Source organism: Petaurus breviceps, unplaced genomic scaffold (assembly GCF_028583685.1).
Source record: "Petaurus breviceps papuanus isolate PSGF00001 unplaced genomic scaffold, PetGlider_PUasm1.0 189, whole genome shotgun sequence".
NCBI classification, from domain to species: domain Eukaryota; kingdom Metazoa; phylum Chordata; class Mammalia; order Diprotodontia; family Petauridae; genus Petaurus; species Petaurus breviceps.
Window position 1 is genome coordinate 30992754 of NW_027185809.1, and position 11439 is coordinate 31004192.

Here is an 11439-nt window from a genome sequence, read left to right on the forward strand (position 1 = left end):
CCAGAAACACCTGGCCGTGTAACCTTGAGCAAGTTACTTAACCCCAATTGCTTAGGGGCACCCAGGTGGCTCAGCGAGTAAGAGCACTGGCTCCAGTGTAAGGATTGACCTGGATCAAATCCAGGCTCAGATACTCAGCACCACACCCAGAAATAAATGGCCATGTAACCTTGAGCAAGTTACTTAACCCCAATTGCTTTAAAAAAAGAAATAATGATTTATTTTGATTCATTTTTTTTTAGTCATGTCCAACTCTGTGACCCCATTTAGGGTTTTCTTGGCAGAGATACTGGAATGGTTTGCCATTTCCTTCTCCAGCTCATTTCACAGATAAGGAACTGAGGAAAACAAGGTTAAGTGACTTGCCCAGTCATAAGGCTAGTAAGTGCCTGATGCCAGATTTGAACTTAGGAAGCTGAGTCTTTTTGATTTCAAGTTCAGTACTTCATCTACTATGCCACCTGAGGATCACTTTACATATTTCATTTTATATATCTACATCTATCCATCTATTGATCTATCTATCTGTTTGTCTGTCTGTCTGTCTACCTACCTATCTCTTTATATCATCTCATTTTGTTCTTCCCAACAACCCTATTTTTGATGAGGAAACAACCTGAGAGACATTAAATGATTTTCACAGGGTCCTACAGCTAGTAAAGTATCTGATTAGGATTTGAATTCAGGTCTTCTTGACTCCCAATCAGACACTCTAGTACATAACCTACTTTCTTCTATGTATTCAAGTGTCCCCCTTGAGCTGCAGCCACATCCAACCTTTGGGTCTCTTTTCTGTTCTATTGTTGGAGTGTGGAGTGGAGGGGCTCCATGGTATTAGCTGTTCTACAAAACCAGAGCTTGGGCCATAATATCTTCTTCTGGACACCCACAGCCTTTAGAGTTACCCCAGAGATGGGAGCAAGAGGTAAGGCCCTTGAAATTCCCAAATTATAGGATTTAGTTCTGGAAGACACCTTAGAGAACATAATAGTAACTATCATTTATATAATACTTTTAGTTTTGCAAATATCTATTTTTATCCCTGAAATAGAACTCTGGGAGGGAGGCACTCTTATTATTCCTATTTTTCAGATTAGGAAACTCAGACAGATGGAAGTTAAATGACTTGCCCAGGGTTCTACAGTATTGGAAACCTCAGGAACTCCTGATTTCCTGACTTCAATCCCAGTGCTCTATCCACCATGCCACCTAAGTGCCTGCATCTAGGATAATGTATTCATTTTTCAGATGAGAACACTGAAAATGGGCTCATCAGTAAAATGTTAAATTAGCTAACCAAAGTCATAGGTGACACCTAGATCCTCTGGCTCCAAGGCAGGGCTGTTCCTATTATACCATCCTACCTTCTCCAGCAGCTAGACAAGGCCTGAGAGTTTATCTAAATGTGTTGTTCTGGACCCTCTCCCTTCATCATTATGTCTAGAATCAGAAAAGTGCTGTTCCTTCCATACCCTGTCCTGGTAAAGCTTCACCTAGAAGACTATTACTTGGTTCTAGGTGCCACATATTAGAAAAGACAGTGAGGAATATTCAGAGCAGGCCATTCAGAAGGTTGAGTAGAGTTTAGAACAGCTCCAGGGTCAGGGAAAAGAACTGGAATTGCTTAGCCCTAGGGAAAAAAAGGCTTAGGTAGAAATGAAGACAATCTAAAAGTATTTGAAGGCCTGTAGTGTGGAAGATTAGACTAATTCTATTTGGCCCTATTGAGCAGAGGGAGGAACAATAGGTAGAAATTACAGGGACTTCGATTTCAGCTGAATATAACAGAAAACTCCTAATAATTGAAATCAAAGGAGATACCATATGTAAAGCACTTTGCAAATCTTACTATCAACAGAAATATTATTGTTATCATTATAATTACTATAGCTGTCCAAAAGTTCTGGAGTTAGTGAATTCTTCATTGGAGGTCTTCAAAGAGAAGACCAATGACATCACGGGTGATGTCTTGCCTTTCCAGTGAATTAGATTCAAGTGAGGCAGAGTTGAACAAAGTCATCAGCCTGACTCTCTTCCTGAGTCATCAAAGTCCAGTGGCAGGACAAAAGTCAAGATGACTCGAGATGACTGGGGATGCAGTGGATGACCTTGTCGTCTTTGATGTCTAACCAAGCTCTAAGTGCTCCAGAGGCCTGCTTCAGTTGCCCTAGGGGCCGTTGGGACAAATTATTTTCATATACCCATTCCACCAGGAGAAATCTTCACATGCGTGGGGTACACATTCCCTTTAACTCACCCATAGGTTTGGTGCCTCTTAGTTACCCTCAACCTGTCTGCCAACACAGTTTACTGGGGTGTGGATGCTGTTCATGCCATGGGTAAGAGTTGGGTGAAGGTCTATTCCAAATGTGGATAAGCAGCCCTGAAATGGATTTGGCAATCCTTCACCCCCGAGGTACTAGTCTGAGCACCCCGAACCCCAATATAAGCCTCTCAGACTGGGCAGGGCCTCAGCTCCACTGTCAAACATATTATAAAAGGCTATTCATTTTTAGGTACAGGTTGGACTAGATGACCTCTGAGGTCCTTCCTGACTCTGAGGCTCAGTGAAACCACCTAGCTTTAGGGAAGAAGTAAATGAGGCATAATATAAATGCAGTGACTTGCCCAAGGCCATATATTGGTTTAATATCAAAGTGGGGACTAGAACCCAGTTCTCTTGACAATGCCTTGTCCACGATACCAAGCTGTTTCCTGAGGTCAAAGTTGCCATGGGTACTGTTATCATAGCAACTGTCATGGGCTGTTGGAGAAGTCTGGAAGCTTTAAAAGTGAAGAGATTTGCTCTTTTGCTCTAGCAGTGTGTGTGTGAGTGTATGTGTGAGTATGTGAATGTGTGTGAGTGTTGTATCAGTGTGTATGTGTGTGAGTGTGTGTGTGACAACTGAGCTTCATTCAGCCCAGGCTCCATGCCAGCCACAAACTCAGGCTGCCTTTTGTGAAAGAAACAAGCTTCTCTCTGCCTGTTGACTAAAGTTTGTCAAAAATGCTCTTATGCACATTCCAAGCAATTATAGGGAGAGAGACTGAATGATACAGTTTATTCTGGTGGCTAGGGAAACTTTATTTAAAACAATTTCCAATTATCCTTTGTTGTAATATCAAAAATGATGAGAAAACATGGTCAATGAAAAGTTGATTCAGTGATGTTTTTGTAATATTTAATCAGAGGAAAAAATGATAATATGACTCTAATTAATGGAAAGCATTTATATAACTCTTTAAGGTTTATAAAGTGATTACATACATGTAATCTCATTATTTTGTATAATACACCTGTGAGATAGGAGCTACTCTTAATCTGTATAACACTTCTGTGAGATAGGTACTTACCACTATGCCCATTTTGCAGATGAAGAAATTGAACTAGAGAAAGATTAATATAGACTTGTCCACTTTATAGTTTGTGTCTAAGGCAGGATTTAAAGTTGGTCCTTCTGACTCCAGGTTCAGTGCTCTCTATCCACTGTGCCTCTTAGCACTCTGAAACATTTATCTTCTGCATTTAGTATCTTTAGGTTTTAATATTTTGGTCCAGATTTTTCTTGAAACAGAAAGGCCTCCATCATAATAAACTGACCAAGAAGCCATTCAGACTGCAACCTAAACACACCACGCATCTGCTATTAGTTTCCATGACCATGCTTGTGCACAGGAGAAAAAGAAGGAAGATGAATTATTAAAAAGATGATTTTTTTGAGAGAAGTTTTAGAAGTCATCTGTGAACCGAGGTATCACAGTGAATAGAGTGTTGGGACTAGAGTCAGGAAGACTCATCTTCCTGAGTTTAAATGTGTCTTCAAATACTTAGTAGCTGTGTGACCCCGGGCAAGTCACTTAACCTTGTTTGCTTCAGTTTCCTCAACTGTAAAATGAGCTGAAGAAAGAAGTGGCAAACCACTCTAGCATGTGGGGCAAGAAAACACCAAGTTGGGGGTGGCTAGGTGGTGCAGTGAATAGAGCACCAGCCCTGGAGTCAGGAGGATTTGAGTTCAAATCCAGCCTCAGACACTTAACACAAAACTAGCCGTGTGACCTTGGGCAAGTCATTTAACCCCAATTGCCCTACCTTCCCCCCTCAAAAAAAAGGAAAAAAAGAAAATACCAAATGGGGTCACAAAGAGTCAGACATGACTGGAAAATGACCAAACAACAACAGAAGTCATCTAGCCCTCATCTTTAGATAGAGTTTTAGACCCCAAGTTAGAAACCTGGCATTTGAATTCTCAGACATTTTCAGGATGACCCTGAACAAATCAGTCTAGTGACTTGTGACTAATGTCTATACCCCTCTCAACCTCAGTTTTCTCATCTGTAAAATAGAGATAATAATAGCACCTAACTCATGGGGTGGTTATGAGGATCTAGTGAGACAGACTATGTTAAATGTTTTGCAAACCTTAAAATGTCACTAATACTAATTCATAAAATAAATGCTATTTATTATCTTTCAGATATGAAAACTGAGGTTCAAAGTGGTTTTGCTGAAGCTAGTAAATGAAGGAAGTAAGATTCAAGCTAGGTTTACACACACACATCCAGCCTCCCCCAACTGTATCAACTACTACCTTTCAATGTATTTTTGTGTATTTGAGTATACAGTATATGGGTATGAATGGGTTGGGTGTAGAGATGTGCTGGTAAATATTTAACAACTGCCTCTCAGAAGAGAAAGTGTAGGAAGAACACATTTTAAAAATGAATTTGCATTAACAATTTCTCCTTGCTTTCTTAAATCTAGACAATCAATAGAATAATAAATCAAGCCCTGCTTTGAACATTTGTCACTTTCCAAAGTGTAAATAAATGCTCACACTAAAGACTGAACAATTGGCTCTCATGTGCAGACTCCAGCACACTCTTGGGTGGGGAGGAAGGTGATGAAGGATGCATGCATATAGTATACAGACACACAGTAAATGCAGTCACAAAGCAAGGTGGCAATAACTAGCAACAACTGAATAGCCACCTAAATGCTCACTCCCAAATGAGGGCCATCGTCTTCTCTTAGAGATTTACAGGTCAGGCTCCTCCTAAGGCCTAGTCAGATGGGAAGGAAAGAGTAAGAATTGACCTAATCCCTAAGAACTACCTTGAAGAAGAGGTTAAGTGTCACCCAAATTTAGGTGGCACTTAGAATCTAGGAGGAAAGGTTAGTCATCAGGGAAAAAAGGCTAAAGAGAAGTTACAAAGGATGAATATGGAGAAAGTTATTAGATTTAGCAACATAGAAGTGCTTGATAACTTTGGAGAGAACCACTTTAGTTAAATGAGGATGTCAGAAGCCAGATTGCTAGCAGTTGAGAAGTAAATTGAAGAAGGTATAAAAGCAATAAATGTAAATGGCTTTTTCTAGGAGTTTGGCTATGAAAGAGAAAAAGGTTATAGGAGCATAGCCTCCTATTTTAAAACAATTCTACAGCTGGGAAGGTCCCAGAAAATATACTCTGCCCTGCCAGGTTCTGGCAAGAGCATATTTCACCTCTGTCAGTTCCAGGTTATCTGTCTATAACTTAGCAATGAGTGATTCCAAGGTGTCATCTCCATAGCAACCTGCCAGGGAGTAATGGAAAGAGTGCTGGATCTGGAACCAGAGTGCCTGGGTTCAAATCCCAGCTTTGTCACTTATCAGTCTTGTGACCTTGGAGAAAGTCAACTTACCTTCCTGGGCTCCGATTTTCTTTTCTGACAAAGGACAGAAGGACAAAAAGGGGTTATGCTAGACCAGGGGTACTTAGCCTATTGTTTTCTGCCACATACACCTTTGGCATTATGATAATGCCTATAGAATCAAAGTTTTTAAATAATTGAAGGAAATGCTTGATTCTTACCAGAGATTACTGACTTTCCCAGTGTTCTGGTATTTCACTCCTTCCCACTTTCTCTACTCCCCAGTAATACTGGCCTCCTTGTTATTCCTCAAAAAGAACACTCCATCTCTCAGCTAAACATTTTACTGGCTGCCCTCTTTGTCTGGGAATTCTTTTCTTCCTCACCTCCAACTCCCAGCTTCCCTGTCATCTTTCAAATCTTAACTAGTCCCACCTTTTGCAAGATGCCTTTTCCAGTCATCCTTAATCTTAGAACCTTCACTCTGTGAACTCCCCTCCCCCTATGTTTTGTTTGCACATAATTGTATATTATTCCTCCCGTTAGACTGTGAGCTTTTTAAGAACAAGGACTGCTTTTATTTCTTTTTGGGGGGAGGTGTTTTCCTTCATATCTTCAGCACTTAGCACTTGTGCCCAGTCTGTGGTAGTGACTTCTGAGCTCACATTGATATGATCAGCCACAGCCCGACACACTCTGTATTGACCCTAACATCATGATGTCATCTTGGCCTCTTAAAGCATGAAGGACAAATAACAACTTAGCACAGTGCCTGTTACATAGAAGGTGCTAAATAAATACTTGTTGACATGTGATTCCCCTGCCTCCATCCATGTTCATGGGCTCCTTGAAATCTATTCATAGACCCCCTTGGGGAGTCTATGGATAACAAATTAAGAACCCCTTTACTAGATTTTCTTTAAAGTCCTCTTGAACTGAAATTCCTATGTTCCTACCCCCATAATCAATACTGGGGAATGGACAGTATCCATTCATAGGTATGACCCTCTCTAAGATGGGAGTGGGGCAAGGGGGCAGGGCAGCTAAGGCTGCCTGCCAGATGAGCCCTGGAATTGACAGGGGTGAAATTGCTTGGAGCTTTGGAAAAGTGGTACCATTCACACTCACTAGTCAAATTGGTCAATTTCCAGGCAGTCACCAAATCTTTATTCTCACTAATAAAAACCTTGTTTTTCCACTGAAGCAGTTCCTTCCCAAACACTTAAAGGCAGAGTGGTGCATCTAATGGTGGGAAATAGCACATCAGGCCCATAGGGCAAGGGAGAGGATGTGACAAGAGGGAGGAATGGGAGGAGGGGAGAAAAAGAGAGAAAGGAAAACAGAAAGAGGGATAGGGAGAATACCAGTGGTTATACTAGGATCAGGAAAACAATTTTCTGTGAGTCCAGAGGCCTATGTCCTAGGTTGGATGATCACTGAGTTCCTTGCAAAGGAAGGAAAATGGAAGGAGCAGCAGGATTAGGGAATTCAACAGCCGTCTTTCATCCAGAGACAGAGGCAGCATCTTTGTCCTGACAATGATGCTTTCCCTCCTCTGAAAGAGGACATGGAGTATCCCTCCAGCAGTGTACATGTGCCAGCTCTTTCTCTCAGTGCTGTTTAGGGGAAAGAATGTTGGGCTAAGAGTCAGAAGACTTAAGATCTAATGTCATTCTGGGTGACTTTGGGCATGTCATTTAAAAAATGACATGAACCTCAGTTTTTTCAACTGTAAAATGGGAAGGATAACATCTGCCCTGCCTATCTCACAGTTTTGTCCCAAGGATCAAATTATATAAGGGGTGTGAAAACACTTTGTAAAATGTAAAGTGTTATACAAATGTAAGGGCTTAGTAATGTGCAGTTGTCCTTAGATGATCTCTGCCAAAGTCTTTTTCTCTCTGTAGAAATGCTAAGCTTTCCATTGTTCTTGGTTAGGAAATAAGCAGGTTTGGATCTGGAGCAGTTATTACAGGTGCCCCTCATCCTGACAGTTCCAAATGGTGCTCTCTCAGCCTTGCCTGCAGGAAGAAGTATAGGGAGTAGTCCACTCCCTTATTACCAGTTGCAGGCAATCTCTCCTAAAGACTGACCATGTGGAAAATAAGGCCCAGTACCCTTGGATTTCTCTTGCTACTGCTTTGTTGCAAAGGGTTAGTGACTCTCCATTAACTGGGGGAAATTTTATTCTCAACAACTCTACATGGACAGCTATAAATCAGAAAGGGATGATACTGGGAAAGGGTGGGGGAACTGGTTCTTCCACACTGGGATGTGTTCTGGCAGGACAACTTGGGGAGGTCAACCATATAGCTTACTCAGTACTATACAAGTATCAATTAATGACAATTTGAGTGACTGACAAGGCCTGCCACTCTCTTATGGAATTATTAGTGAAGAGGCTCATTTTTTTTTTCAAAAGGAGAGCTCCCTAGGGAATAATCCCTTCTTTCCCCTTCCCCATTCTTCATGCCCTCCCTGCCTGGAAAAATGAACCCTATCCAGTCTGAGATTGAGATGAGGTCCCTAGGAGAATGAAGCTAATTGCTTTGAGTCCAGCCTTTGGCTTCTGGATGTGCTCAGGTTGGGAGTTTATTTTGCTCCTAGTTCCATCATCATCGCTTTAGGAGCAAGGGAACAGAGAATGTCTAAATACAGGGTCCTTCTTCCCTCTAATTTCTCCATGTCAAGATCTAGCATTTATGACTGAGCTTCTTGTAAGACATTAATGGTTTTCTTGGAAAGTTACTCCAAGGAAATAATGGAAAACAGTAGGAATATAATTTACTTTTCTATAGCTCATAATTCCTTTCTGTTCTTTTTTAGACAACCTAATTACTCAATGAAATAACATCAACTCACTCTCAAGATTGAGTTTAAAAACCCATTCTTAACCTATGTTTAATTTCTATAGGCAGGGTAGGTTTGGCAATCCTAAAGAGAATCTTGGGGTGCTAGAGTTCAAGGGCACCTGATGGACCATCTAATCCAACTCCTTCACTTTACAAATGAAGAAACTGAGACTCAGAGAAGTCTACGATTGTGACTTACACACAGTTACATGTGTAGTTAGTGGCAGAGAATAGAGCTGGGGACCAAGGCCTCATCAATGCGCTAACACAGGATTTCCAGAGCAAATTTTCCCTATGATCCCCTGCCACATAGTTGAAATTTTGGTTTTACAGATTCTTGATAAACCAGGGGGACCAATAGTAATTTGAGTGAGGAGATGGCAAGGTGGGGACTGACCAGAACACCTTGCCTGGAAATTGTCCATGTTACTATTGATCCAGTGTTTAAACTATATCTGATATTACAAAATTTTAAGAAAGGACTTCATATGGACAATTTTCTTGGGAACATTGTGTCAACCTGAAAATGATTTATCCCTTTATGAACGAATCAAAGTGAGTAGAGCTGATAACTGGGACAAGGTAGGTAGTTAAGAGAGATAAAGGGTCACACAAGTAAATGTTAGAGTTAGTAATTGAACCCAGTCTTCTGCATCTTATTGTTTCAGTACTCTTCCACTATACTACTGTTTCCCCTAAAGTTAGCTAGACTTAGGCTGCTGGCCTGGTCATATAAATGTGTCATAGCAATAAAGGGATCCTAGACAGAGTTATGCTTCAGTACACAGAATGTGAACTTGGACCACATTTTCTGGACCACAGTTAAAACAAAGCCCTCTGGTCCTCTAAGGTTGTCTAGGATGTGAAATACTACATTGCATAAATAGAGCTTTTCTGCTTCAGAAACACAAATTTAATCCCAAATAGTACACTCCCCAAGTTCCGAAAATCCTACCAGCACCATGCTTTCCCCTTGAATTCATTTGTAGACCAAAAAGAAGCCTGCTATGAGGGGATGAGAAGAAACACAGGAGATGCTTTTCACCCCTTGGGGATAAAGGAGGTAAGCTTGATTTGTTTTGGAGAAGGGTGAGGAGTTCTAAAAGAGCAGGCCAGGGGTGGCTAGGTGGCATAGTGAATAGAGCATGGGCCCTGGAGTCAGGAGGTTCAAATCTGGCCTCAGACACTTAACACAAAACTAGCAGTGTGACCTTGGGCAAGTCACTTAACCCCAATTGCCCTGCCTTCCCCCCTCCAAAAAGCAAAAACAAACAAAAAAGAGAAGGGGGTGCCACTGTTCTATGAGAGAAATAATTCTGACAATCCACATAGTGAGTTTGTCTGAAGAACTCAAAGCATTTTGCAGATGTGTTCATTCAACTTTATCACACTTGAAGGAAAGAGGAAGAATTAGATATTTCTTCTTCCTGAAAGGGCACAGAGAGGTTGAGTGATTTGCCCAGCATCACACAGCATCCAGATGTTTAGTTGTTAATAGCTATCCTGATTCCACATCTCTTCATGGTTTAGTAGAAGGGCTAATGTGAAGTTAGTTTTCTTGAAAGGGAAGGATGATTCTGGAGTCTTGAAGAGAAAGGGTTAAGGTCAGATCTCCCTATGCCTTAGTTCTCCTACTGAGAAATGAATAAATCTTAATCCAACCAACCTCCCAAGCTGCTCCTGTAGGTGACATTTGGGGATATGTGTGAATCACACTCCAGTTAGAAAGACACCAAGACCTAAACATTTTCCTGACCAACTGGGTCAGGTTGGAGTGAAAGGTAACATGACCGGGTAGCACTTAGCCATTCTGTGTTTGAGAGGGCAAAAGAGGAGACAACAGTCCCAAAGGGCTCAAGGGAGCCAGACACTCTATGATTTTGAAGGCAGGCACCAGGAGGTCAGAAAAGGGGAAAGGATTCAGAGTGTGGGGAGCGCTCGCTCTTCTCTCTCTCTCTCTCTCTCTCTCTCCTCTCCCTCTCTTTCTCCACCCCTACTCCGAAATCATAGAAAAGGGGGAGGTGGGAAGGAGCGATAAGGACTGGGGTCTGTATCTGACCTATCTCAATGGCTGCCAGTGAGCCTAGCCTGGTCTGGGTCTGGGTCAGCAGGCATGGTACCCGGGTCACTAGGTGAGTCCTGAACTGAGGACGGGGTGCCAGATCTTGGCTCCATGTGTGTCTCTGCTCTCCCATCGACTGCTCCTTGGCCTGACTATCTTATTCCCAAGGGGTTGGGGATGGGTAAGGGATCCAGAAAGGAAAGAGGAACGTGTGGAACACAGCAAGTCTCCCCTGGTCCCGAGCGCTGTCCCGCCCTGCCGCGCCGCCGCCCCCAAGCGAAGCCGCTCACCTCAAGCGTGTCTCCCAGTCCAGCTAGCAGCCCCGCCCCAGGACAGTCCCTTACCTGGCGGGTGGCGTAGGTTCGCGCCTCCACGGGACTCAGGAGCCGCAATCCAGGCATGGTCCTCTCGTCTCCAGGTGCCCGCCCCCCCTCCCCCCCGCCTCTCCCCAGTGGGCTAGAGCTCTAAGGCTTCCAGCTCAGCTGGGAGCCGCCGCCGCACGCTCCAGCACCGCGGACAGCTCCCCCCAGCAGGATGCCAGGCGCTCCCCTGGCCCAGTCACCGGCCTTAATCGACGCCGGCTCTTCCCAGCCAGGTCCCGGGAGTCCCACATTCCTGCCCCCGGGACCGCTGCCTTACCAGTCTTCTCCCCAACGATCCACCCTCAGGGCCCGGGCTGGGAGACTGTTCAGCTCACAGCCCGCGCTCTCTCCGACTTATAGGCGCAGCCGAGAAGGGTCCCTCCTCCTCCTCCCCTGCTTCCTCCCTCCCCATCTCGACTGCGCTGTCTCCTGTGTTTTCACCAAACCACCCCGCCCCCGCCCCCCAGGTTGTAATCCTAAGGGAATCACAGGGAAAGGCTCAATTCTGAGTATGGGAAGACACTGAAGTGCC